The sequence below is a fragment of the Ambystoma mexicanum genome, chromosome 5q (genome assembly GCF_040938575.1).
Source record: "Ambystoma mexicanum isolate Mex_15411 chromosome 5q, UKY_AmexF1_1, whole genome shotgun sequence".
Taxonomy (NCBI): domain Eukaryota; kingdom Metazoa; phylum Chordata; class Amphibia; order Caudata; family Ambystomatidae; genus Ambystoma; species Ambystoma mexicanum.
In genome coordinates, this window is record NC_090933.1 from 1,349,349,165 (window position 1) to 1,349,375,842 (window position 26,678).

The 26,678-nt window shown below is 45.6% G+C and overlaps 1 protein-coding gene across 3 annotated transcripts in view; it reads right to left on the reverse strand.

The window, feature by feature from the left end:
- Positions 1-3,203: 3,203 nt before the first annotated feature.
- LOC138498132 (lymphocyte antigen 6E-like) overlaps positions 3,204-26,678 on the reverse strand; it is a 1,052,795-nt gene continuing 1,029,320 nt past the window's right edge. For 2 of the 3 annotated variants that reach the window (XM_069622002.1, XM_069622004.1), the window contains exon 4: positions 3,204-3,547. The gene's annotated coding sequence lies outside the window, so the exon portion shown is untranslated. Of the gene's footprint in view, positions 3,548-11,048; positions 12,029-26,678 lie in introns of those variants that run through there. The other variant, XM_069622003.1, reaches the window with a different exon arrangement.

Consider the following 26,678-nt stretch of genomic DNA (forward strand, 5'->3'; position numbering starts at 1 on the left):
CCTGCGCGTCTCGTGTGCCTGTGCCCTTGGTTGCTGCGAGCGAAGGAGAGATGAGCCTTGTTGTACTATCGTAGTGAGGCCTAGTTACCAAGATGGAGTCCGAAAGGGGGCACAAAAGATGGATGCCCCGTTCCTCTCAGTGGTCCCATCTATGCAGATGTCAACCTAGGTTAACATTACATAAAGGCAGGGGGCGGACCCACTACTGGAGGCACGTGGTCCAAGCTTTGTACTGAGGAGCGTACGATGCGAGGGGGGGCCCCTCGGTCCCATACAATCTCAACAGAAGAAATCCACTCAGCCATGTTCAACCTGAACACAAATAAAGCTCCGGCTATGGGTGGATTACCAGGTAAATTCTACCATATCCTACCTGACTCTGCCGTGAAACTCCCCCATGATCTATTTGCTGAATCCTTGACAACCTCTCTGAAACATGCATTATTTACCGTCTTATTGAAGAAATACAAGTCACCATCACATTGCGCTAATTACGGACCTATCAGTCTGATTAACACAGACTGCAAGATTATGGCTAAAATCCTTGTGAAGAGGCTAGAAAAGGTGACAGCACTACTGATTCTTGTAATCATGTTAGCTTTATCCCTGGGAGGATTGTAGCAGATGAGAAAATTACTGCTAACATTAGAACAAGTATGTTGGTGTGCAGATCCAGTGGTCTCCCTCAATGCCAAAAAGGCCTTCGATAGGATTGAGTGGGAAGACAACAGTATTTAGACTAGATTTCATACGGTGGGTGAAATTAATTTCTGTGGATCCTACTACCATTGTCCTCACCAACGGCTCTTTATCATAAAAATGTGAGCTTCACGGGGGGACCAGATAAGGCCGTCCACTTTCTCTGTTGTTTATTGTTGCTATGGAGCCCTGGTTATCTTGCTGAGGAATAGCAACGACATTCGAGAAGATAGATATGGAGGGCATTTGAGCAAGTTCTCGCTATGCAGGGATGACCTTTAGGAAGTTTTGCAAGATTCTGAATCAAATATTGCTTCTCTAATGGATATGATTGAAGCTTTCTCCAAAATCTCAGGTTATAAAGTAAATTTGAGTGAATGCAAGATTTTGCCTGTCTCTTCCTTCTGAATGAAACACGTTTGATCAATTGAACTTTACATGGTGTCCCACTAAGATGAAATACCTTGGAATTTGGATCTCCTCAGAGGTGAATGAACTGATGTAAATATATTTTTCCGAACTGTAATCCAAGATCAAAACAGACTTAGATAGATGGTCCATAGGTCAATGATGAAAAATCTTTTCAAAGAAATAGATGCCTTAATGAAAAGATTCTTGTTGGATGGTAAACCAGCTACATTAAAACTTTGGAAGCTACAACAACCAATGTGATTGGGAGGCATGAACGTACCGAACATTTCAAATATCACTTGGCATTTTCTATGAGGCATACACACAGGATGACAAGATCTGAAACCGGCCTCTGGGTAGAAGCCGAATCGAAACGAAGTACATAACCCAAGGCATTGATAACCATGAGTATAAGAACATTCGAAACAGAAACTCCCTCATAGAATTCTTACATAATTGCTGGTGTGTGATATTGCATAGAATAGGCTCTGACCCCACGTAGTCCCAGAAGCGTTGATACGGCATAACCCCATCTTTACAATTAATGGAAAAAGTATATTTTAGCTGAATTGGTACTTGGGTGGAATCGTTATTTGAAAGATTGACTTGAAGGTGATAGACAGATCCCTTATGCCTAATTATGTGAACAACACGACTGGCAGGACTGCACCAACACAGAATACGGTCAATTAAGAGGAATTTTGGTAGAATAAATTGGTCAGACACCCAATCCGTTTCACCGGAATGATTCTTGGCAACAAATGGAACTTTGTGTGACCGCTGTCCATCCAGCGGCTTCATTTTACAGGATGTCAGCGGCCACTGGTAAGGAAGATACAGATCTTCTAATGATTTGGGCTAGAAAATTGGGGGAAAGCCTCAGTCCTGGATGCCGGAAAAGGTGTTGCAACAACATACGACTATCAGCTATGGATTGGTGCTTGATAGCCTCTCAGATTGAGCTTTATGCACAACATACTGGACACAGGAACGGAAGCATGAAAGACATCTCAGGGACAATGACACATGTTGGAAATGTAAACTAAATTAGGATATCTGAGAGACGTGATCTGGTGGTGTTGTAAGAGTAAAGAGTTCTGGAAGGGGGTGTCCGAGAGGCTGGATTTGGTATTGGTAGCTAATGTATCATTGAATGCTTCCCTATTCATTCTAGGTGATGACAACCCACTACAGGATTTAAATCATTCTGATGAAGCTTGGATGTATCCTACGTGCCTGGAAATTGCTTGTGCATAGATGACTGGATCAAGGATTTACTGACCCATTCAACCTTTAAGTTTCATGAGATCTGGGGTCCTTTCCTGGGTCTATATGGTTAATTCCAATGCAGACAAGTCCTATGTACTATACACCCCTCATGACATGTACATTCTAAATGATACTATTGTTAGTTTGAGATCTATGGTGGGTGAAATGTACCCTTACTCATCAGTGCCTTTTTCTCATTTTTTTCTTTGCCGCCTTCAGAGAATTAAAGAATATCTGACACTTGCTTTAGAGTTACCTTTTGATGTAAGATACTAATGGGTTTATGTACTGTTTTAGTAGTTATACTTCAGTATTGAGATTTTGTACAATTTGTTTTAATTTAAAGAAAAGACCTATGGAAAAAAACAATAGTTTGTCATGCACTTACCTGTAATGGAGCCTATAGAAACTCACTCATACTTGTATATGAATGACTACATAAAATGTCTCTTTTCAAACTTTACAGAAAAATATACACAGTTTAGTGTTTGTAGACTATAATTTCTGCAGGTGAGTAACTGACAGGGTTAGAGGATTAAGAAATCCCAAGGCTGCCGGACTCCACTCCTTCCGTGGGTGCATCTAAGAGGCCCTGCAGATAAAGTGATATTTGGTGTTGGAGCCTCCACTTCTTGCGGGTGTATGAAGTAATCAAGCTAAATACCTTTAGAAAGGACCAGTGGATGGCTGCAAACCTTAATTCATAGCTCTAATTCTGTTGATGTGATATGATACCCCCCTTGCACCCTTGCATTGAGGTACAGAATGTCACCACTAATGTATTGCAGGAATTCTTGATTTAGAACAGGAGATATACACAGGGAAACGTATTACGTGTTTTTATTTAACAGTCATTGAATGACATAAATCACTTACCAATCTTTATATACAAAGCCGGTAGAATAAGAGGAAGTCTGTGATTATTTAATATCTTAATAACAGGCCGTCTTTACTTATATACATTGATTGATTTACCAAATAATATACAGCCAAACTTTATGCGCCATTATTCATTGTATCACTGAGTAAGGCGAGGTCTTTCTAGGCTCAGGAAATCAGAATCCAGTCATGCATCAGGTGTTTCTTCTTGGAGGTTCCATCTAGGGGGTGGTATTCCTCCGGACATGTGGGGGGCTAGGAAGAAGCAGGGGTGACTGGAACGCTTCCTCTACCACAAGAAAGAGAACACAACAAAGACACGTTATCCCACTGCAGAGGATGATAATAGCAAACATGGGCAAAATCAAGTGGCTGCAACTAATACCACATTCAGAGTCTTCTGCCCAATAACAGACACCCACGACCCACCCTCTGTCATACCTAAGCCACCATCCATCCTCTGTTCCCCCACACATACATATGATCTCTCATTCCCACCAACCAACCTTCTGTTGTGCACCCCCACCTAGACACCCACTGATCTACAACATGGCATTCCCACAACACTAACATACCCCAACCCACCCCCAGTCGTTCGCCTATCTTCAATCGGGCTCATTGGTTCAAGCAAACATCTGTCATTCATCTCCACCTACTTAAGCACCTCCCATCTATCCATCCTCCCCTCTATTTCATTCCACACACCAACCCTCTATCATTCCAACCTTTATCCTTCACATGCACCCTTTGCTCATCCCCCCATTCAACCACTCTCTCTTCCTCCTCAAACAGCCTCTGCTTTTCTCTACCCTCCTCCTCACCCTCTCCTCCTTACCCGACTCTCTCTCAATTCAACCCAGTCTCTGTCTTGTCTATTTCCCAAATCTTCCTCCCTATTATCTCTCACTCCCCCTTTCTCCCTTATTTGTAGATACTTTGGGCCTCATTACGACCCTGGCGGAAAGTGACTGACCGGACCGCAACAGCGTAAATAGCGTTTCCGCCATTGCACGAAGGAGCAAAGTGCGGCTAATCACGACCCATCGGGCACGAGCATTACGCCATGGCGGAATCCGAAAGGCTGCGATGGCGGAAATGACCCCAAAACGGCCCTTACCGCCGCCGTACGCTGCACCAGGTGCAATACCGCCACCCATCTTAGCGGTCACCGTAATGAGCGGTCACCGTAACGAGCGGGCACCGCAAATTACGGCCACCGTAAATATACGGAAACGGAAGTAAAAGCATGTGGCCGGAACGGGAAACAGCACGCCGCACAACTATAAAATCCGAATCCCAACACAACCATTAAAAATCCGACCCTGACACACATCCCAACCCGTTAGCAACCCCAGTTAAAAAAATAAATATGGGAAAGGTAGCCAAGAAAGCGTGTGACCGCAAGCGGCAGGTACACTTCTCCCGAGAGGAACTGACCGTGCTCACCGAGACCCTCCAGGAAAATGCCGCCGTCGTCTTCTCCAGTCAAATGACCAGGACGGCCCTTGCCAACAAGAAGGCCATATGGGCCCTGGTGGCACAGCGCGTAAGTGCGGTGGGGACAACACCCCGCACGCCACAGCAATGCCGCAAGCGGTGGGACGACCTGCGGATCCGCGTACGCAGCATACTTTCTGCGAACAGGAACATCGCCACAGCTACCGGGGGGGGTTCAGAGTCGCCCATCAAGTTGACCCCCTGGGAGGAAATCTGCGCCTCCACCATAGGAATGGAGAGCATAGAGGGAGTCGGAGGGATGGAGAAAGGAGTGCCGACATCCGGAGAATCAGGTAGGTTGGCCAAGAGAAACAATGCGAAATCCACAAACCACGAACATGTGCAGTACCATGTGACCCCATAGTGCAATACATACTTTGCCCTGACAGCGCCCTCTAAAAGTCAGAATGAACAAACAAATCAATCAAGAAGCCATAAACAACCCCTACATGTGCAGCATGCACCCCCTAACTGCAGGCAGCCAAATGAATGCATCCTCAATCCACACGAAAATGAGACCACCTCCAAGGCCCAGTCCCAAATCAGCCTCATGTACCACCCCAATGCATTTGATACGTTGCCATTCCAAATCCGACAGACCCATAACTAACGCTCGCCCCTCTTTACTCCACCACAGGGTCCGATACCAACGACGAGCTGCAGGACACCCCTACCAGCACGCCTGCAAAGAGGGCCAGGACCAACGTCCCAAGAGCCTCCACCTCAGGTGCAAGGATCAAGACACGGCAGCAGCAGGAATCAAGTGGCAGCACACTGGAGGGGACTGCAACAGGCACCCCAGCAGCCAGCAAGTCCACAACCCCAGCACCACAGGTCCCCCCAAAGAACGTATCTGATGGCACTGCCTCTGGTGGTAGCAGCACCATAGGTGACACAGCTGTCATGCCAGCATGCTCCGACACGGAAAACAGTGCTGGCGACGTAGGTACCATCCATGACCTTTCCCAATCCCCCTGCATGTTCCATCCCCTACACCATGACGAAACCACGCAGGGGCACCCTGAAGACGACGACTGGCCAACCCCCACAAGTCCTGTGCCAAGGCAACATGTGTTGAGCAGCCCCCCTGTCACACCACCGCAAATGTCCATGGCCCAGCAGAGGCAACAGTCCCTCGACCTGCTGATCGAGCAACAGCAGGAAGTGTCCACGCTACTCAAGGACCATGCAAATGAATGCGGGGGTTCCAGGGCAGCCATGGAAACATCCACCGAGACACTCAGGGCACAAATAGAGAAAAGTAGTGAGAGCCTCAGGGGAGAAATGGAGAGAAGCACCGAGAGCCTGAGAGCACAAATGGAGAAAAGCACCGAGAGCCTGAGAGCACAAATGGAGAAAAGCACCGAGAGCCTGAGAGCACAAATGGAGAAAAGCACCGAGAGCCTGAGGGGGGAACTGCATGCGACGTCCAAAGACGTTTGTGCTGAACTTGCTGCTGTGCGCCGTGTGCTCTCGGAGCTCTCACAAACCCTCAGAGACATGCATGGACGCGAGCAGGCAGAGACATCATCCGTGGCAAGTTCCGTCCAGGGCAGCCCCCAACGCAGATCTGGCAGGAACCTGCGCTCCACGGGCAGGGGTGCCCCTGATACCCGTAGAGGGGGCTTGCAATAGCGTCCAACCACGGACAGCATGCATATTTGGACACTGGTGTTGGGGGGTGAGGTAGTAGGGTGGAGGGGGTGTGTTGGGCTTCACTGGGTGGCGGGTCCATAGGGTGTATAAATCAAATCACATTAACAATACAGCATCTCATAATCATCCAATGACATGTGTGGACATTGATATTTGCGTACGAGGCCTTCATAGGCGTACAGTCCACAATGTGCCTGTACTACACACACACAGTGCCACAGGTCCCCTTTCCGTGTAATAGGCACCATGCGTGGTTGCTAGAAGCATGCATCTATGATGCTCTGTCGGATTGCACGTGCATCCTGTGCCTCATGGACTCCTTGAGGTGCCTCCACATCCCCACCCTCATCATCATCATCTTCAGGTGCATGCAGTACAGCGTCAGGGGGCATGGGCACATTCCTACGTATGCACATGTTGTGCAGCATGACACATGCCATGACCATCTTAGAAACCTTCTCATGGCTGTACATGAGTGCCCCGCCAGACCTGCTGAGGCTGCGGAAACGAGCCTTCAGTAGGCCGAATGCCTGTTCAATGACCACACGGGTACGTGAGTGGGCATGGTTGTAGTCCTCCTCATGCTCGTTCTGTGGGTTCCGGATTGGTGTAAGGAGCCATCTCTTCAGTGGATACCCGGCATCACCTGTATGAGACGAATAAAGGGTGTCAGTGGAATGATAGTGCTAAGTAGCCCCCCCCCCCCCTGCAAGGTCATTGACGCATCAAATGGGCCACGATGTCATGCATGGAATGAGACTCACCGAGTAGCCAGGATCTGTGCCCTGCGTGTCGCTCCATGTAGCGTGGTATTCTTGTGTTCCTCAGGACCATAGAATCATGGGTAGATCCTGGAAATCTGGCACAACAATGCGTAAATATCTTGTTGGAGTCACACACCATTTGCACATTGATTGAATGAAATTGTTTCCGGTTGCGGTACTGGACCTCCATGGCATGTGGGACAACCAATTCAACATGGGTGCAGTCGATGGCACCAATGCAACCCGGGATGCCGCCAAGTGCATGGAATCCCACTTTAGCGTTGGTAATCTCCTGGTACGTGCGTGGTAGTGTGATGTGGTCGTCGGCGTGCTTCAGGAGGGCATCGTGCACTTGGAAGAGTGTCCGTGAGAACAGTGGCTGTGAAATGCCATGCAACTGTCCCACTGTGTGCTGGTAGGTGCCTGTGGCCAGGAAGTGGAGTGCAGACACCACCTTCAGTAGGGGTGGGATGGCGGTTGGGCTATCTATCATGCTCACGAGGTCAGCATGTGTCATGTCCACAATGGCGATTATGGTGTCCCGGTCCAAACGGTAGAGGGTGTGGATCTGCTCAGCAGTGAGGTTGAACGGATCGGCTCGGAGGCGTGGGATTGCGGGCCGCCTGCGTGGTGGTAGTGGCAGTGCTTGTGGGCCTTGCTGACCCTGCCTTGCCCTCCTCCTCCTCCTTCTCCTCCGTCTCCCCTGTGCGCCCGGTTGTTGTACCTGTTGTTGTTCGTCGTCTTCTTGTAGTTGTAGCACTTGCAGTGCTATCTGGTCCCCCAGGCCCAACATCGCTAGTCCTGCCGGTAGCATTTTGGAGTGGGAGTGGTTGTGGGAGGGGTTTGGGTCTGCAATATATGTGCTGTCGGCCTGTATGGCCTCCACCTGTGCTGATTGAATGAATCTGTGGCAGATGCAATCCCTTCTGGCCGAGCACGTCCCGCACGTAAGGCTGCATTTGGCCGCATGGCATCTTGGGATTGGAATCATGTATCTAATCCCGATGGCAGTGTGATGTACTTTGACTGATCTTCATGGTATGCTCCCATTGTTACACATGCTATGATTGCAGCCGCTTACATACCTGTGAAGAGTCAGTGGTATGTAGGGCTCGATCGATGGCCGACCCTCATGCAGCACAGTAACGTACTTCACCGACGGGCGTGGCGTCCCATTTGTGATTGCAGCCAGTTAGCATCATGACACACAGCCGCACTACATTGATGTAATTGTGAATGCAAGCGTTCACAGAAGCCTTTTCGACGTAATGTTGCAAGTGAGGAATTCGAAGGCCAGCATTTTGGGTTTTGAAGTAGCGGCGAGGATACGCCCACAGGTCTGGCTGGAAATGTAACGTTCTATTGTAGAATGTCCTTGGGACATGGCCCATAACGAGCAGGCAATGAATGATATGAATTGAATGGGATGCGCAATAGCGTAGTGGACGATAAGGCAGGACGTTCCCAAATCCATCTTGCTTCACAACACTACAGATCCGGCCAGGGGCACAGTGGTTTTTGCGGACTGCATTACGCACAGACGCGATGGAAGTTTCACATATTATGTGAGTGAATATTCATGCGTTTTCATTGCGGGATGAGGGAATGATGTATGGATGCATGGACTGATGATTCCGTTTAGGGTCTGCCATGTACATGGGTTTTTTGATTCACTCCCCTTCCCCTGCGTTATGTGATGCAAGGCTGCCATAGTGGGACATACGTCTATCTGCCCTTGTCGGATCCTCCCTGTCTCGACGCGCCTTCATACACTTGTGTCTAGGCACGTTACTAATCCCATGTCATGGGTTCTATCTTGACGGACGCATGCACAGTAACCGACGTTGCCAATGGTGTATTTAGCTCGATTGGTTTCGTTATGATTCGATACTGATTTAGGGGTGTGTATATTCCTTTGGAGTGGGCTAGCATGCATATGGGTGTGGATTTGGTGTGTTGAATGAAGATTGTAATGCATCATGAGTCCCGTAATGCAATCGGTTAATTTGTGTTTCTTTTGGGTGACAGGTATCTCCTGCCCTATTGCAGATGCCATCTCTACGCCACTCCTCCAGATGGTTTTTACTCTCGACTCCTGCAGCTTCGGGTGAATCAGTGGAGCACCATTTCGATCATATGGGACGATCGCCAATGGGCCACATGCCCTTACGCTGTACTGGTGGCTAGGTGCAACATTTCGGCCTTTCAGCTCGACTAGTGCCTGCCTCATGGGACGGACCTGCGGTTCTTGCCGCTTCCATGTTGCCTTTTGGAACGTTGATGTAGGCCCTGTGTGCCATGATGGTACAGGGCGTCACACAAGTGGAAGCCGGTCAATTATTGCAGATGCAGCCCTCGGTGATGATGGTTGTTTTGGTGGTATTTTGCAAATTGCTGTGGGGCCTTTGTCATTTGGATGTGCATTTAAATTGTATTCCGATATTTGTCGTGTTGCGTTGTTCTTTGCAGGTGATGTGGCGATTTTCGCTTTGTGGCGGTATGTATTGCGAGATGATCTGCATTGTGTTCCGCCTTCTGAGTTGAGTTGTGTGGTACAGTACTGGCCGCGTTTGCCTACGTAGCACAGTATGGTCACGGATAGGGGCTGCCATTGTGTCTGTTTACATGATGTGCTGTTCAGGGGCGGGGGATTGGCTTTTGGCCGACTGGTGCCTGTCAGCCAGGTCGATTGGTGGAATGATGGGTTGTTCAGAATGTGGCTGGTCACAGGTGACTGTGTTTGCGTGCGTTTGTTGGAGGGGGACTGGGGTCATGTCCATTGGAATAGCTTCTGTATTGATGCCATCTGTGCCCTGCAGCTCCCATCGGCCCCTCTTGGGATGAGCCTGGCTGCTCAGTCACTCTGCCGACTTGTGTGGTACATGCTTCTGCTGATGGTTGGTTTGTTTACTGGCATGAGTACAGGGCTGGTGCAATCCCCCTCAGGATGCTGTTTTGGATGTTGCCTTGCGCTGGTGGCAAGCGATGGGGGACTACTGTTGTTTTGTGTCATGTGTTCTTGATTTTCATTTTGATGTATTGTACCTTCACATGCCTGTGCTGCGTCAGTACGGCTATGGTGACATGCCGTACATGGATGCCCACTCACGGGGCGCTTTGAGCCCCTGCATGCTTTTCTACGTTGGCATGCATGGGTGAATTGTGGATTTCACTGGTTGCATAGTGTGAGTACATTGCGCCTGCCAGGAGTTGTGCAATGAGGCCAGGGAGTGGAGTACAGGCACTCAGTGGGCCATTTACGGTTGGTTCACGTTGCCGTATTTCTCGCCATGGCGGAATGGTACTTTACGACGTGCTTGATGGCGTTCAGTACATGTCCGCTAGGGTCAGAATTCGCGTACCGTTGCGCCATGGCGGTGATTCCGGTTTTGCAAGGCGCGCGTGCGCGTACTTGGTGCAGTTAGCGTTGCCGTTCACTGCGGTGTCGCTAATGGCATCGTACTTTACGGTGACGGGTCATGATCGCAACGAGCGGTGTTCGATGGCGGTATTGCATTTCCGCCATCATTTTTCCATTTCCGCAAGGGTCGTAATGAGGCCCTTTGTCTATCTCCCTCCTTTCCCCCGCCTTAGACCAAAAGGTACACTGACGCTGTACCTAACAAAACCATCCAGAATCACACACACACACATTCCAACAGTGCTGGAAATGGACACAGTTTTTGGGGGAACTCCCTCCCGGGCCCCCTTTGGGGAAGGGGCATGTTCAGAATGATGTTGGCATGTCCCAAGGGGCGATGCGAGGAAAAGCTTCATGGCAAGCATGTGATGTTCTCAGAAAAAAAGATGTGCGATTTTTTTTTCTTACGCATTTTTCTTACGCAAAATTAAAACAAAAGTAAATGCTACAGATGGCGTGATATCATTTATTGTCACCAAACAGCAGGTTGTAGTCACAAAAAACTCAGAATGAAGGGCAAATCAAGTTCTTTGTGCAGTGTTTTTAGGGCTGGAATATTTCATTTTACAAAATGGCCAAGATGCTTTTTTAACATCTTGTTCCACTAGAGTACAGTACATCAAATTATCATTCTCGCTTTTTTGATCGTTAGGGATAACATCTTGTTCCACTAGAGTACAGTACATCATATTATCATTCTTGCTTTTTTGATGGTTAGGGATAACATCTTGTTCCACTAGAGTACAGGATATCCAATTATCATTCTCGCTTTTTTGATGATTAGGGATAACATCTTGTTCCACTAGAGTACAGGATATCCAATTATCATTCTCGCTTTTTTGATGGTTAGGGATAACATCTTGTTCCACTAGAGTACAGTACATCAAATTATCATTCTCGCTTTTTTGATGGTTAGGGATAACATCTTGTTCCACTAGAGTACAGTACAGCAAATTATCATTCTCACTTTTTTGATGGTTAGGGATAACATCTTGTTCCACTAGAGTACAGGATATCAAATTATCATTCTCGCTTTTTTGACGGTTAGGGATAACATCTTGTTGCACTAGAGTACAGTACATCAAATTATCATTCTCACTTTTTTGATGGTTAGGGATAACATATTGTTCCACTAGAGTAAAGTGTATCAAATTATCATTCTCGCTTTTTGATGGTTAGGGATAACATCTTGTTCCACTAGAGTACAGTGTATCAAATTATCATTCTCGCTTTTTGATGGTTAGGGATAACATCTTGTTCCACTAGAATACAGTACATCAAATTATCATTCTCGCTTTTTGATGGTTAGGGAATTGCCTCCTTTTCCCAGAATTCAGCACCTCATTCCTGTTCTCACTGGCACTGAAATCATCCACTGTCAGTGTAGTGCATAAAAAGTCTATTGCTTGGTTTTCCAAGTAGGGATTGGCATCTGTAAAACAGAAGGCAACATCTTAATCTTGCTCCCTCTCTTACTGAATTTCTTCACTCCATCAGATCCCAGACTTTCAAATTTACCTTTCTTACTTCTTATTTTTGGATTTACAAAACTTTTGTAAATAATCCATTTAACGGACGGTTCCCACAAGCAGTTTTCTTGCAAGCACCGTCCGTTAAATGGATTTACAAAACATTTGATAATCCATTTAACGGAGGGTGGTCACAATCCTTGCAACCACCGTCCGTTAAATGGATTAACAAATCCACAATCAACACGGCAGGGCAGGCCACAGCGCTCCAATATGGCGTGACTACTTCGAGGCTCAACCGCTGAAGAGGAATTGGATCAGGCTCCAAGTCAGGTAAGTGCTTGAAGTCCCTGGTAAGTCAGTCAATGCTGACTATACTTCTACAAAGCACCCAATAATTGGCTGCTTCTGTTAACCCTTATGATTGGAAGTTGAAGCTGCTATTCAGCTTCCGCTTCCAATCATAAGGACGAGAAGCAAACAGCCAATCATTGCAACCAGGTGGGTTCTTTGACTCAGAACTTTTAACCTGTGCCAATTTAAAGCAGGGCAGTCAGGCAAACAGATAAGCGGGACATGGAAATTTGGCCCACGGGTCTAGCCGGAGCACATCCACATGCACATTCCAACGCAAACTGATACACACACACACACACACACAAATACACATTCCACCACACACACATTCCAGCTCACACAGACACACATACACACACACACACACACAGATGCATACACATTGCAACACAAACTCACACACACATTCCATAATGCGCATATGCAGACGCACACACACAAACATTCCGATACAGACACACACAAGATCCATCACACACATATACTTTTCAATCTCGTTCCAGAAAGGGCCACATGCTCCCAAACTCAGACTGAAAGGTGATTGAAAGGCTCGATATGTTTTCCTGAGCCGGGATCTCCCCTTCTAGCCTCAGACATAAAGCATGGCTGTCCACCACATGTCAGGATTCTGCGATCACACGAGAGGCCTGTCGGACTAACCACGAGTGTAAATGGCAGAATCACGCTTCCCAAAACCGATGTAAAATAATGACATGCCTACGCAATGCAATCACATGTTATGTACAGCCCATCGTATGTCAGCTGCAGGCAATGCTCCCATCTGCAACTAGCACAGGCCCAGGTCCATTGGAAGATTAAAACATGAGGCAAGTTATTCTGCTGGTGGAAACAGAAGGGTGTAGACGCGCAAAGGCATCCTGACCCTACTAAACAGGTGTGGCTGCAGCACAAGTAGTGGGATTCAAGGCGCAATATCAGTCACATGTAAAAGAATGATCGTGAGAACCAGCCGAATAATAATTGCCAAATATGACTCAAAAGACCCGGGCCCTAAAAAATCCACTGGTCAGGATTGATCGCAAATGAAGACGTTTTTCGATTAAGGCTGCAATTAATTACTATGAGGGGAAAGTGGACCCCAAATTAATGTATGGTTTGGATTTTGTTTTTGAATCATCTCTTAAATGCTTGGACTTAATTGAAGCTTATATACATATGGTGACGTATCTTGAACATTCTGGGCACTGTGCCACTCACAGGGAAGATTTGAGCTGGGTTTAGTTTCTCTGAGTGGGCCTGTTCGTTGGAGATTATTAAACTTGTATTGAAATGTATTGGCTCCAAAACCGGATTCCCTGTGTGAGGAAATGCAGCTCTACAGGGATCTGGAGTCTTCACCCGGGGGATGCTAATCTTATGCTGTGAATGGCCAAAGGTCACGTGAAAGTATTTTACATGGGTTTAATTTGATTATCTTGCTTCAAGACCCTGTTTCAATCACAAATGATGTTTATGACTAAGATTGGGTTCAGACAACAGAAAGCTTCCACAAATATCCATCCATGAGCCACTTCGCTCATGAACATAAAAGAAGAGGGGCCATTGCGACCTACTTAACTCTATTCCCCAATCTCTATTAAAGAGCTATTTTGTTAGGATTCCGCAGGTTCTCCTTAGACGCGGTGTGACTCCCATGAAAACATGTAGATTTGTAATAGCAATTAATCAGAGGAATCTGTTACACATGTGATTCTGTGTTGTGAAATGCTGAACCTCCCTCAAATGAAATTCTTGGGGAAAATGATGACCTCTATTGTATGGAATAGTTCTGAAGACTTAGGGTGCAGCTGTTGGCCCCCACAATGAAGCCGGCGTCACAGAGGGAAGAGCCTCAGGTGGCTGGTAAAGCGTGCAGTGCACAGTGTGTTCTCTCCTGCTCACCTGATTGGCTGAACGCCTTTCCCCCATGCAGATAAATGGGATCCAACTTGGGAACATGAAAAGCATCTATTCTACAATAAACATTTTACAGCCATATAGTGCGGGCTTTGCAGACTCTCCACCCGTACTGCACAGACAGCACAAGATTGGCATATGCCAGCTGTTCTTGAACATCAATACGTTTAAACATCACACAATGCCTCCTGTTCGCCACCAAGTCAAATGTGTACTTTTATAAGTGCTCCGGGATGTTGTCACAGAGCAAGCTGCTGAGAAATCCACAAAACAGCCAAAGGGCCGCACTTTTTTGGAGGAGCACATATTTTCCCTCAAGCGATTCTGAACAAGACACCCGTGTGGGGGGGGCCTTTACAGAAAGCCTAAGGCTGAGGTTTCTGTACTAGATGGACATGGCCAAGTCCAGAGCAGAAGCCGGAATGAGGAGCGATCCCTGGCAGAAGCCAGAATGAGGAGTGATTCCTTGCAGAAGGCAGAATTAGGAGCGATTCCTTGCAGAAGCCAGAATGAGGAGCGATCCCTTGCAGAAGCCGGAATGAGGAGCGATCCCTTGCAGAAGCCGGAATGAGGAGCGATCCCTTGCAGAAGGCAGAATGAGGAGCGATCCCTTGCAGAAGCCAGAATGAGGAGCGATCCCTTGCAGAAGCCAGAATTAGGAGCGGTCCCTTGAAGAAGCCAGAATGAGGAACGACCCCTTGCAGAAGCCAGAATTAGGAGCGGTCCCTTGAAGAAGCCAGAATGAGGAGCGATCCCTTGCAGAATCCGGAATGAGGAGCGATCCCTTGCAGAAGGCAGAATGAGGAGCGATCCCTTGCAGAAGCCAGAATGAGGAGCGATCCCTTGCAGAAGCCAGAATTAGGAGCGGTCCCTTGAAGAAGCCAGAATGAGGAACGACCCCTTGCAGAAGGCAGAATGAGGAGTGATCACGCATTGTTTATTAATTTCCCCAAAAGCCGGCAGGCTACTAGCCGGCCTATGAAGTAAGGCCTAGGAAAGAAGGCCTGTGCTGACGGAGCTGACAGAGCGCCACAGGAGCCAAGTGCCATGATTCTCTTTGCACTTTAACTGCCTTGCAGATACTACTTAGGAGAGTCCAGTCCATGCTCGCCACAGCATAGATAACCACAAACATTATCACGTAAATCCCATATAGACTACCGACTATTATCTTGCTACTACATTTTCACTCTCTGTTTTATGGACATTGATAACAAATTGCCTCTCTTTGTCTAATTTAGCACATTCATTGGTCACTGTGACCACCACGCTTAGCTTTTGTACATTAGTGTGTGAAAATGTGTTCCCCACAATGCCTATACGATTAGCACATGTATGACATCCATAACCTGTTGTCTATCCACTTTTATTGAATGCCTGCATATACAAATCGCCTTTGTTTATTATCAATACTATAGCCTATAGTTATATCTGACTCATTAATACTGCCAGCCTTTACCTACATTATCTAGCGTTACTACAATGTTAATTTTATGATAACTATACCCTGCTACCCTAGAGATCCTTTAACTCAATTGCAGGTACCTATGCACTGTTCATGTTTCTGTTTAGTTTGATCCGCCCATTGACGTAACCTAATTTGTACCAGCGTACATGCCTGAATTACTCATGTGGTCCATGTTTACAATGTTTATTATCTTCCTTCACCTGACTGCCCTTAGATTGATAATGTCTCCTATCAACACCCCCCTCCCCCCAGATATGCCTACTGGAATCCCCAAATGTTCTCTTAGACTGGACGTGATCTCCCTAAGCACGGAACAGACCTTAGGAAAGGAACTTACTCCTAAACTTATTATAACTAACATTCCATGTGACCTCACACAAAGGAACTCTAAGCTACGCTCGAGATTACCGAAGATATACGAACTGCCTGCTAGATACCTTACTACCAGTGCTCATAATAGGAATCATCACAAGGATACTGCTAAACTAAACTACTCCTGTGTAAATACTACTACCAACTACAAAGATAAAACAGACAAACACTACAAACGACACACCAGCCTATCCAAACACAATAGATCTGCCTTAGCTAGCCCCACCCTTAAAGAAGCACTTATTAAGGCAAGGTCATTAATAGCCCATGCCACAGAAATTGCCAACATTATAGAAATAGGTAACTATGACTTCTTAGCCATTACCGAATCTTGGTTACACAAAGCAGCTGGCCCAGCCCTAATGCTCGCTGTGCCCACCAATTATACAATTTTCCGGGAAGACAGAACTAATTCCCGTGGAGGAGGCCTAGCACTCATTGCCAAAACTGATTTGTCAATCAGAATAGAAACACCCCTGCACACCAAATCCTGTGAGTCCCTAGCGGTCAAGCTTCTAACTTCCAACTCACAAACCATTAAAATACACCTTATCTATAGGCCACCAGGACGCATTGGTTCATTCAAAGAGGACATCTCTATGATGCTCTCAGATCATTTAAAAAATACATCTCAAGCCTTACTATTAGGATACCTGAACCTGGGCTTCAATGATCCCAAAGACACACAAGCCACAAACATTGCCAATGTCCTATCAGGGCTTGGCTATACCCAAAGAGTGACACAGCCTACCCATGAGAAAGGCTGAACACTTGACCGGGTGGCTGACCATACATTCAACACAATTATTACCTCCATCAGTCCACAAGCTTGGACAGACCACGCTCTTATAACCTTCTCTATAGATGTTAAAATCCTCCAACCCCAACAGAACAGTATAGCACCTCCAACGCTAACAAGGAACAAATAAACCATATCCACAGACAGGTTATTACCGCTAATTTTACATACCCTGAACTCACTGCCCGACAATATTGATCCCTCATCGCTGGTCAACGAATTCAACACAATTATGGCAATGCCCTTGACAATATTGCCCTGCTAAAAATGAGAAACAGCAATCCCTATTTGAAATCAATAAGGCTAGGAAAACACAAGTGCAAATCCTCCTGGAGACTAGCCTCCTCAGAAGCAAATAAAGCTACCCTTACTGACATATCTACAAAATACAAATCTGAAATCAAGCGAGCTAAAAGAGAAAGCTTTGACACCAGAATAATGCAAGCCAAATCAGAAACTAAGGAGCTCTTTACAATCCTAAAGGAACTGGAGAACCCTATCCCAGTACCTGATAACTGCGTAAAAATCAAGGTATGGTGTTTTAACATACAGAAAGCCCTGGGTGACAAAATCACCACACACTAAAATTGACAAGACAAAACTAAACCTACCACCCAAACTAACACACCTCGCACTACGGCCAAACCTGAACTAAGATTCAACTTCACCAAAATGTCCATATTGGAGGTTGAAATAATAATCCTATCACTTAAACCATCAAGCTGTCGAGGCGATAACTGCCCGGCACAAATAATAAAAGATGCTGCTAGAGACCTATCACCATTTATCTCAAAACTCATCAACTCCTCATTCTCATCAGGTATTATACCAAGCAATGTTAAGGAATCTTGGGTCCTCCCCCTCCTCAAGAAGCAATCTCTAGATCCAAGAAGGGGGTGATTTCTGATAAAATGTAAGCAAATTGTTATATTTAAAGAATATTTAGTCAGCAGCAATGGTCAAAACTACTAGCTCCATAGTGAAGTAACTCAACAAACTTGCCCACATTGGCCAAAAAAGTGGCCCTTTTTGACCAAAGAAAACTGGTACTACACTACGATTTTTGGTTCGGGCATTACCCTAGTTACCCTATATGCCATTGGACCTGGGACTATGCAGGGAGCAGGGTGGGTGAGCCCAGGGACTGTGGTGGGAGCAAGATGGGCGGGAGCCATGGGATAGTGGTGGGAGCAGGGTGTGGGGAGCCCGGGGTCTGTGGTGGGGTGGGGAGAGCCCAGGGACTGGATAGGAGTGGGATGAAGGAGCCCAGGGACTGTGATGTGAGCAGGTGGGGAGCCCAGAGACTATACTATGCGGTGACGGCAAGCGATAGTTCATAGTCATTTGGATTTACTGTCCTTTTGGCCTTTTTAGGGGGGCCCGGCCTACCCACATTTAGCTCGGGGGGGGGCAGGTCTAAACAGTTTGAAGACCACTGATCTAAGCTTACAATATCTTGCTAATTATGAATATAGAGATTTCATCTCTAACGTTCCTATGTTAGCTCCCACTGTTTCTAAGGAATTGGCTAAGCGAGTTTGTTTGTCACTAGAACCTGAAAGTGCCCAGTTTCCCGTATGGGACAGGAGGGAGAGTGTTTGCCTGCACCGCACCCCTCCACATTTTACGAGGGTGTCATCCCCCCACTTACAGTGGCTGAGAATTGGGACGGCTCCATGAAGCAGGTGCCTAAAAGGCACTGTTGTTCAGCACAAACTCAGTCTGAAATTAAACAGAGTAGCTCTGGTATGGAAATATCTTACGCCAATGGTCAAACGAATACCACTTGTGAAGACATAATAAATGTATTTGCTTTTCCTGTCCTGCCATGAATTTTGGACTCTACGGATAAGGTTGAAGTGATGTTAGAGCTTGTTGGAACAGTGGGTCTTGCGCTATTGTATGTGTTGCTTCTTTGTTCCGTTGCCTGCCGCCTGTAGGTGGATCTCAGAGGGACAAAGCTCCTGATGTTCCAGTGTTTGATAATGCTGTTCTGGGTGACCCATCTCAAGGACCCCCTGACCAACGCCAAAGTACAAACCATTGCATCTCAGTCACCCAGAACAGCTCTTCGGACAAGGGTCATGATACCCTTCAATATGAAGTGTGTGAAGTCAGGCACATTTTGAAAGAACTGTCAGCAAAAAAATCCTTTTTAGAGGGCTTTATTATGGCTGCGGCAAGACTTTCCAATACCGCGTCATGGGTGGGGCTCCTTAAAGAGAATAATACTGCACAGTCTCAACCTGTGAATAATATGGCGCCCCCTGTGAAGGTAGAGGCCCGATGTTCAGATGTTGACAGTGCTCTGGGGACTCCCGATACCATGACGCAAATAGTTGTCGGTTCTATAGAGACTGACAATCGGTCTTCATCTATGGTCTTAAATAAAAAATGTGTTGAAAAAAGGGCACTGAGACATACAACGAACAAGATGAGGTTCAAATGGTGCGGAGGGAGGAACTAATGGTGGAGAAGGATGGGGACCTTAACACCGTGGTTATGAAGGAAAGTGTGGGATTGGATAATAAAGATTTCACTCTGCAGACAACAGTTCATTGTGTTTCTAGGGTGGAGGATGTGAATGTTGGAGGAAAGAGAATGGATGCGGATGATAAAACTCCTAGATAATGACTGAGGAGAGGAATGTTGGAGGTCAGAGAACCCAGTCCAGTCAGGTTGGAGGAAACAGAGTAACTGCTAGTGGACCTGATCAGCAATTGAAAAAGTCTAAAAATATCAAAAATGCAATTAAGAATAAAAAAAAGGGGTCAAGGAAGTGTCTTAGGAGTCGTTGCTGGAATGTAAGTGAGGGTGTGGCTGAGACAGATGAACTGGTGGCTCAAAATAATATTCCAGAAACTGTGACAGGGAATTTCACCAGATTGGAATCTGAGGAGATTATATCAGATTGCTGGTGTTTAAGCCAATTAATTCTATGTCCAAGACTAACAAAAAGAAGGGTAATAACTCAATTACTTATTATTTAAAACCCATTGGTGACAAAGGAGCGTTACTTAGTTTAACGGTACACACGGACACAGAACTGGAATGTGGGGAAGAGGAAGACTATTGCATTGTTGATATGCTAAGTCATGCCAAGTAACAGCAGCGTACAAGAAATGGGACATTGTCCCCAATTGGTCAACAGGGATATTGAGCCGTCTGTGGAGCCTAACTATATAACACTACCCTCCATTTTTGTGGAGAATTCCGGGGTTCAGATGAAAGCTATCCTTAACAAAGTAGATGGTATGGTGAGTCAGTTGGCCTGGGATAATGTGATTGGAGATTTTAGGGTTACCAATCTATCACTGTCGAATATATGTGAAAAGTACGTACAGACTGATGTTGGGGGATGTCGGATGGAGGCAAGGGGTTGTGCAGGGATGGTGAAGAATTCTGGTAGTGTGAAAGGTGAATATCCGACTACTTGTGAGGGCTCTGTTATGTCGGATGCGCATGTTAGTGAGGTTGAGACGTTTAATAATGAATTGATTTCTTCGTCTCTGACCTTACAGACCTTAGAAGATAGGCAATGTAAGATCTTGGGGCCGGCGTCGTCACGATGTAGCTCTAAGGATTAAATAGAGATCAACATTCAAACATACTGAAGTTAGGAGACATCCCCTTCTTACAGAACAGATTTTTAAGGATGTGGCTCAGTTTCCGCTCAGTAGACAGCACATCCTAGCTATCTTTAAGGAGAATCCAAAAATTAGAATTATAGACTCTTCAGATATTGTGTTAATAATAATAATAATTAGGCTTTTATATAGGCTACAAACCCTCAGGTATCCGAGCGCTGCTTATTATTACCCACGGTGTGTGGTGCTCATTTATCGACCTCGGAAGGATGAAAGGCTGAGTTTGGCCCCGCCAGGATTCGAACCTGCGTTAACAGGCTCTGCACGGGTGTCAAAGCGAGCGCTCTACTCGCTGTGCCACTTGACCGGCTAGTTGACTTTGTACAGGAAAGTGGAACTGATTTGGTCCAACTCTATTTTGGCTCTAATTTGGTGAAAACAGCGTTCTTGGATGAGGGAAATCTATTATTATCCATGGGCTAGGAGTTATTTGAGGCCTTGTGGTCTTCCCAGGATCACGGAAGGTTGATTCATAGTAGAGTTATAGAATCTAAGAGAGTGAGTAGTGAGAAGCCAGTGAAAGTAGTAACTTTTGACAGGATTAATGAAGGTTATAACGATCATGTAGACAAGTCACTTTTCTGGTTAATGTGCCTTTGGAGGGACAATCCTGTTGAACTGTTTCCTTTGTAGGGGGAAATGTGGGTAACATGTAGAGTATTCAGAACAACTGGGCCCACATTTCAAAGTCTTTGCATGAAAATTCATCATCATAATAATTCAAAGAACAGTGACAGGAGGATACAATACTAACGTTCGCTAGTTGGAATACATGTGACTTTTCACACTTGCTATCTGATACGTTTGCGATGTTTGGTGATGAAGAAGGTGAAATTATATGTTTCCAAGAAACCTGGATGGATTTGGCCCCTATTATTTATGGTTTCACCACATATGCATACTTGGCCACTAAAGGGTCTAGGGGTCGACCATCTGAGGATTGCTGTGTGCGATCCTTATCAATTTGGGTTTTCTTACACAGAGCATTGAAACTAAGTCTTCAGATATCTTGGTAGTAAGGATTCAACAGCAAAGGATGGGCTATTCGGGCCTTGGAACTAGCATTTTGGTTAATGCATATTTCAACATTAGTAAGTCTTCTCTGTCTGCTTTTTTAGAGGAAATTTGGGAAATCGTATCAAACTTGTTGATGGAGCATGGTGTAGACTTCATTAGTGTGGGTGATTTTAACTGTGAGTGTCAGGTTCCAGATTGGTACAAACAGATGCCGCGGGTGAGAACTAATTTGGACCAGTTGGGACGTTGGCAATTAATCCGCCTAGAATTGGAGTCATGGGATTTACATATTGTATATGGAAACATGGAGGGTGACCGGCCCCCAAATTTTACTTAGTATAATTTGTTTTGGAAATGTACCATTGACTATATATTTGTGTTGAGAAAAATGTATTTAGATTGTGTTAAGCTACTTATGGGTGAAACTGACGCTAGCGATCCTAAATTGAAGTTGCTGAAATTTGCATACAAGATCGGGACATGAAATAGGCTTTTAAGTCCATTGTTAGTTGAAGTTAGAGAAACAATAGCTCATTGATCTGTCGTGCAAAGCTGTGTAACTATTTCAATGCTCACATAGATACATTGTTGGGAAATAGTGATGATGGCCTTGTCAATCCCTTGTACTATGCAAGCACGACCCAACAGCTGCGAGGTACTTCTGTTGGAAGGTTACATTGTAAGAAGGGTCTGATTTTAAAAACACATGCACATGTAAATGATGGTCAGATACAAGTAAAGAAGAACGAACTACATCATAACCTTAAGTCTTTGTTCCACTCAAATAAGGAAGACGGCTTAGCTAAGGAACGTAAGTTAAAACAGAACATGGTTATGTAGTCATGAGGCATATATGATTCACAGAGATTCTGAAAGTATGTTGAGTTCAGCAATGTGTTATGCTGTTTAAGGTCAGGCACTATTGAAGTGGATAGAAGAGCGCAATATTCTATTACAGAAGATACAAGCAAAGCAGGAGAACGTGGTCTCTCATCCAGAGAAAGTGAAGCGGAAGTTGTTTGAATTGAACAGGTGTGAGAATCTTGCTTCTCTGTCAGGTCTGCGGGTTTGGGAAAATTCTAATTATGTTATTAGAGGTTTTAAAATTGTACCTGCTTATCTTTTTAGACACCCATCTCATGAAGTGGTGGGGGCCAGAACACCGGTGCCTAGAGCAGAAAGACTGTCGACTTTGTAATAAGAGTATTGAAAACTTAAAACATATAATATTGGAATTTCCGATTTTAGTCTCTTTAAGAAGGGATCTGTTTCATAATTATGATAATGATGAAATGAGCACTAATTCTGATTATTTGTGGTTTTGTATTTTAAATTCACACAAACTGTTACCTTGCTTTGCAGCAATGCATCTGCCCAGGACTGTCTTGACTTGGGATTGTATGAAGTAGGAGTGCATTACTGTAGTGGATGTGAACTTTTATCATTGTATGCAAAGGTTATTTTATCAGGTGTTGTTTTATTGTGTGTGGAACTCTCCTGACCTTGTGCTAAAGATTCTTGCTGATTATTGTGTGTGGAACTCTCCTGACCTTGTGCTAAAGGTTCTTGCTGATTATTGTGTGTGGAACTCTCCTGACCTTGTGCTAAAGGTTCTTGCTGATTGTGTGTGGAACTCTCCTGACCTTGTGCTAAAGGTTCTTGCTGATTATTGTGTGTGGAACTCTCCTGACCTTGTGCTAAAGGTTCTTGCTGATTGTGTGTGGAACTCTCCTGACCTTGTGCTAAAGATTCTTGCTGATTATTGTGTGTGGAACTCTCCTGACCTTGTGCTAAAGGTTCTTGCTGATTATTGTGTGTGGAACTCTCCTGACCTTGTGCTAAAGGTTCTTGCTGATTGTGTGTGGAACTCTCCTGACCTTGTGCTAAAGATTCTTGCTGATTATTGTGTGCGGAACTCTCCTGACCTTGTGCTAAAGGTTCTTGCTGATTATTGTGTGTGGAACTCTCCTGACCTTGTGCTAAAGGTTCTTGCTGATTATTGTGTGTGGAACTCTCCTGATCTTGTGCTAAAGGTTCTTGCTGATTGTGTGTGGAACTCTCCTGACCTTGTGCTAAAGGTTCTTGCTGATTGTGTGTGGAACTCTCCTGACCTTGTGCTAAAGGTTCTTGCTGATTATTGTGTGTGGAACTCTCCTGACCTTGTGCTAAAGGTTCTTGCTGATTATTGTGTGTGGAACTCTCTTGACCTTGAGCTAAAGTTTCTTGTTGACCCTAGTGCGCTAAATAAATAAATACATTGTTTACTCTGGGAATTCCCAAAATAAAATGGACATGAGTGAATTTGATGTCATCACTCATTAAACAGCCCACTTGCTCTGGATACCATCAGCTTCTAGTGCACACATTCTCATCACTCATTAAACAGCCCACACACTCTGGATATCATCAGCTTCTTGTGCACACATTGTCATCACTCATTAAACAGCCCACTTGCTCTGGATACCATCAGCTTCTAGTGCACACCTTCTCATCACTCATTAAACAGTCTGCACGCTCTGGATACCATCAGCTTCTAGTGCACACATTCTCATCACTCATTAAACAGCCCACACACTCTGGATATCATCAGCTTCTTGTGCACACATTGTCATCACTCATTAAACAGCCCACTTGCTCTGGATACCATCAGCTTCTAGTGCACACCTTCTCATCACTCATTAAACAGTCTGCACGCTCTGGATACCATCAGCTTCTAGTGCACACATTCTCATCACTCATTAAACAGCCCAGACGTTCTGGATACCATCAGCTTCTAGTGCACACATCCGCATCACTCACATGAAACAGCCCACTTGCTCTGGATACCATCAGCTTCTGGTGCACACATTCTCATCACTCATTAAGCAGCCCACATGCTCTGGATACCATCAGCTTCTAGTGCACACATCCTCATCACTCATTAAACAGCCCACACACTTTCGATATCATCAGCTTCTAGTGCACACATTATCATCACTCATTAAACAGCCCACTTGCTCTGGATACCATCAGCCTCTAGTGCACACATTCTCATCACTCATTAAACAGCCCACTTGCTCTGGATACCATCATCTTCTAGTGCACACCTTCTCATCACTCATTAAACAGCCCACACGCTCTGGATACCATCAGTTCTAGTGCACACATTCTCATAACTCATTAAAAAGCCCACAATCTCTGGATACCATCAGCCTCTAGTGCACACATTCTCATCACTCATTAAACAGCCCACAAGCTCTGGATACCACCAGCTTCTAGTGCACACATTCTCATCACTCATTAAACAGCCCACATGCTCTGGATGCCATCAGCCTCTAGTGCACACATTCTCATCACTCATTAAACAGCCCACAAGCTCTGGATACCACCAGCTTCTAGTGCACACATTCTCATCACTCATTAAACAGCCCACAAGCTCTGGATACCACCAGCTTCTAGTGCACACATTCTCATCACTCCACTCATTAAACAGCCTGCATGCTCTGGATACCATCAGCTTCTAGTGCACACATCTTCATCACTCATTAAACAGCCCACAAGCTCTGTATACCACCAGCTTCTAGTGCACACATTCTCATCACTCCACTCATTAAACAGCCTGCATGCTCTGGATACCATCAGCTTCTAGTGCACACATCCTCATCACTCATTAAACAGCCTGCATGCTCTGGATACCATCAGATTCTAGTGCACACATTCTCATCACTCATTAAACAGCCCACTTGCTCTGGATACCATCAGCTTCTAGTGCACACATTCTCATCACTCCACTCATTAAACAGCCCACAAGCTCTGTATACCTCCAGCTTCTAGTGCACACATTCTCATCACTCCACTCATTAAACAGCCCGCACGCTCTGGATACCATCAGCTTCTAGTGCACACATTCTCATCATTCATTAAACAGCCCACAAGCTCTGGATACCACCAGCTTCTAGTGCACACATTCTCATCACTCCACTCATTAAACAGCCCACTTGCTCTGGATACCATCAGCTTCTAGTGCACACATTCTCATCACTCCACTCATTAAACAGCCCACAAGCTCTGTATACCACCAGCTTCTAGTGCACACATTCTCATCACTCCACTCATTAAACAACCTGCATGCTCTGGATACCATCAGCTTCTAGTGCACACATTCTCATCACTCATTAAACAGGCTGCATGCTCTGGATACCATCAGCTTCTAGTGCACACATTCTCATCACTCATTAAACAGCCTGCATGCTCTGGATACCATCAGCTTCTAATGCACACATTCTCATCACTCATTAAACAGCCTGCATGCTCTGGATACCATCAGCTTCTAGTGCACACATTCTCATCACTCATTAAACAGCCTGCATGCTCTGGATACCATCAGCTTCTAGTGCACACATTCTCATCACTCATTAAACAGCCTGCATGCTCTGTATACCACCAGCTTCTAGTGCACACATTCTCATCACTCCACTCATTAAACAGCCTGCATGCTCTGGATACCATCAGCTTCTAGTGCACACATTCTCATCACTCATTAAACAGCCTGCATGCTCTGGATACCATCAGCTTCTAGTGCACACATTCTCATCACTCATTAAACAGCCTGCATGCTCTGGATACCATCAGCTTCTAGTGCACACATTCTCATCACTCATTAAACAGCCTGCATGCTCTGTATACCACCAGCTTCTAGTGCACACATTCTCATCACTCCACTCATTAAACAGCCTGCATGCTCTGGATACCATCAGCTTCTAGTGCACACATTCTCATCACTCATTAAACAGCCTGCATGCTCTGGATACCATCAGCTTCTAGTGCACACATTCTCATCACTCATTAAACAGCCTGCATGCTCTGGATACCATCAGCTTCTAGTGCACACATTCTCATCACTCATTAAACAGCCTGCAAGCTCTGGATACCATCAGCTTCTTGTGCACACATTCTTATCCCTCATTAAACAGCCCATATGCTCTGGATAGCATCAGATTCTAGTGGACACATCCTCTCTGGGAGTGTGTCTTCCATCCTTGGCATACCTTATAACA